We start from the raw sequence: 3,629 nt of genomic DNA, 5'->3' as shown, positions 1-3,629 counted from the left end.
TGTTGTTGTTAAGTACTGTGGAGTCGGTTCCGATTCATAATGACCCTGTACAGTGTTTCCGAGGCTGTAAATCTTTACGGGAGCAGAAAGCCTCATCTGGAGGAATGGCTGGTGGTTTCGAACTTGGGGTTAGCAGCCCAATTCGTAACCACTACGCTACCAGAGCTCCTTATACTATAGGTACCCAAATAACACAATTATTGTGATATACATACTCAGCATGTAAAATAGTGTGTCCATCACTGTTTCAGGCACTGTGTATATGTAAATTCATCCAAGCTTCACAACTAACTCCACTTTTCTAATGATTTAGCTGAGATCAGAGATGTTGAGTAACTTACCCAGAGTCAGAGCCAGCAAGTGGCACAACCAGGATTTGAACCTAACCCCCTTGACTCCAGAGTTTCTCTCTAAAACACTCATTACACGGCTTTGTGTACTCAAATTTCTTTCCCACTAGTCTCTGTGGGTGCCTGTGATGGGTTCTGTGAGCTGGAGACAAATGCTGAAGTCAACTAATGCTTGTTCCTAAGAAATGAGCTCATACAACATGGCCAGGAGAGCTGGCTCTGCTCCCTCATCACCTGGAGTGGGGCAAGAAGGGAGGCAAGAACTATCAAGAAGGAGGAATGAGAAGACAGACATCCTCACACCCTGTGGGGCATGGGAGTGAACACATGAGTCAAAAACAGCCTGTCGAGTTTGCTGGTGGGATCAGACTGCACACTCACATATAAAAGGACACGCATCCAATCAGCTTTGCTTCCAGAGATGTTGCCCCTGGGGAATAAAAGGCCTGAACAGGGCAGCTTCCCGGAGCCTATTAGGAATAGAGGGAAACTGGCTACAGTCCAGGTCTCCATCCAATCTGTGGAAAACTATGCAGTGATGAAAAAGTCTGACATGGAGCTCATGAGCCAGCCAGGCTCTGGCCAGGTCCATTGTTCAGGGACAAAGGAATCTGGGAGGCCGCTTGTGCACTCATGTCCTTGTGCTGTCTGTGCATAGACAATGTGAGAGCCAGAAAGGGGCGTTGAGTGGATTCCGTTTTAACTCTTTTTTCTTTCTTTTTTTAACCTTTTATTGTGACTTGAGTAAAGGTTTATGGAGCAAATCATCAGTTTTACATTCAACAAATCATACACTTTGCTTCATTACAATGATTGTAATCCCCTCCATGTACCAATGGTTAACAGTATTTATCTCTAGTCACACATTACATTACTCCCTGTGTCTCCTGCCATCTTCATCTTTCCTCTGCTAACCTCCCTCTTGTATATTGCCTGCCTTGTTACCCATGTTGATTTACCGTTTAGCCTGTGAATAATTTTCCCTCCCCATTCCTCTATAACCATTACAGACTGTTTCTTTTATGAAGAAAACGTTTTCTTAATTTTTTACAACATTGGTCTCATACAATGTTTGTCCTTTTGTGATTGACCAATTTCGTTCAGCATAATGTCCAGATTCATCCATGTTGTGAGATGTTTCACAGATTCATTGTTATTCAACGTTGCATAGTATTCCATTGCGTTTATGTATCAATTCTTCTGTTGACAGGCATTTAGGCCAAAGACACATCTTTTTGATGTATCTCTTGTAGATGGTACAATATTTTCCTCTCCATTCTGCTGTCTGTTTCTTGACTGGTACATTTAATCCATTTGCATTCAGTATAATTATTGATAGGTATAAACTAATTGCTGTCATTTTGCTGTGTTGTTTTGTGTGTGTGTGTGTGTGTGTGTGTAATGTTGCTGTTTTCTTTATTCCGCATTGATTTTAACTCTTGCTTTATCTTATTCTAGAAGTTTTTTTCCACAGAATCACTCACTGTTAAATAGAAGAAGGCAGGTACCATGTGCCTGACACATGGTAGAAACTCAGCACGAATCTGATGAAGAAACTTTGAGCCCCTGGCAACTGCTTGGTGTTCGGCTACCTACCACTGTGAAGAGGGAGTCAGGGACTTCATCCCCTGGACTGTGGCCTCAACTGCCTGGTTGAGGACTGTTTTGACAGATGGGACAGAAGGGGCTAGGGGTGGTGCGACTGTGCGGGATAGTCTTAGAGTGGATTAACAACAGGCTCTGTTCTAAGTATGAAACCTTCCATTCTCATTCCCATTTTACAGATAAGGAAACAGGATGAGAGGCTTAACCCACTCCCAGCCAGTAAGTAACAACTCAGAAAGAAACCAGAGCGCATGACCCTAACCATGGAGTGGTCCTTCCTCACTGAGTTGCCCACACAGCCATCCACTCAGAAATTCAGAGCCCAGCTTCTGTCCACTCTGGCCCTGGCTCCCTCAGCCCTAAGTCTCTTCCAGAGCTGGATGAGGGCAGCCAGCAGTAAAGACTGCACAGCCAAAAGGCTGGAAGTAATTAGGCCCAAGCGGGGTTTTGGACAGAGGTACCTTCTGCATTTTAATCAAGTGGGGCATAAAGAGACTAGCTCAGGCTGGGGAGCTTGAACCCAAGGGACAAAAGAACATTGCCTTGGGAAAGAGGAGGGAAGAGCCCTAGGCAGTGGGAGGAGGGGTGGAGCTGGTGAAGCCTGGAGCTGGAAGAGTGTGGAGACCATCCCTCCTGAGTAAGCTACAGGCTTATCTCAGCTCCTCACTCATTTACTCCACCTGGGCAGGCGCTCAGGGCCTGCTGTCAAAAATGTCTGTCCTAGCTGTCATTTATGCCTTAGGGAAAATGTCTGGCCCTGGCTTCTCCTCCTGAAAAAGACCTTTCTTTTCAGGGAAGTACAGAAGAGGAGGACTGGAAGGTTGGAGCAGGAAGAGAGGGATCCACTCCATTGCCCCACACACACACCTCCCACCTCTTCAGGCAGACAAACACCATCCCCCACCATGACCAGGGAGGAAGAGCCAGTCAGACCAATCTGAAAGCCAGAGGGACCTCAGACACTATGTGTTTAATCTTCACCCAAACTCTGCAAATCCTTATTTCACAGATGAGCAAACTAAGACACAGGCAGGGGAAGGAACTTGCCCAAGGACAGAGGGCTCGATGGAGCTGGACCAGTTCCCTCCTTAAACAGGGGAGAAAAGTTGGAGTCAGGGTAGGGGCTGTGGGGCCTTTGATTCTCAAGACTGTCTTTTTCTACCAGCTGCTCCATGCCAGGCTCTCTGGGAAGGGTAAGAATGTGCCCTGTCATTTCAAGAGTTGGACACAGGCCTGGGCCTCATTCTCCCAAGGAAGTCAGTCTCCACATGTGCCAGGAGAGAGACAGGGAACCAACTTAAATCAAGAGGGAGGGAGGCAGACTTGGGCTATACTCCCTGTATCCTCTCCTTTGGACACCCCTCCCTACATCCATATGGCTGGCACCCAAAGTATGGCAAGACCTGGGGACTCCTGGGCCCAGAGACAGTGACATAGCTACAGAGGACTAGAGTGGAAAGTAAAGAATCCAGCTGATAAGAAGCGAGGGCATATGCACAAGAACACCCACACTTGCAGATAATACCCACTTGACCTGGCTTCAATGGCTGGATTAAAGCTCTACTAGAAGAAGAAAGAAGAGGGAAAAAAAAAAAAAAAGAGTAATATGATACAATTTGATGAACTTGACCTACACCTTTGGATGCAGTAGCTCAAAAGAGGGAACAAATCTTT

General features: G+C 46.2%; 1 pseudogene; it reads right to left on the bottom strand.

The window, feature by feature from the left end:
• Positions 1-528: 528 nt before the first annotated feature.
• The window catches only part of LOC102828517, a 38,490-nt pseudogene continuing 35,389 nt past the window's right edge, over positions 529-3,629 (bottom strand).

Source organism: Chrysochloris asiatica, unplaced genomic scaffold (genome assembly GCF_000296735.1).
Source record: "Chrysochloris asiatica unplaced genomic scaffold, ChrAsi1.0 scaffold00039, whole genome shotgun sequence".
Taxonomy (NCBI): domain Eukaryota; kingdom Metazoa; phylum Chordata; class Mammalia; order Afrosoricida; family Chrysochloridae; genus Chrysochloris; species Chrysochloris asiatica.
Note: the sequence above shows the minus strand (reverse complement) of the source record. Positions and strands in the feature narration are given on the sequence as shown.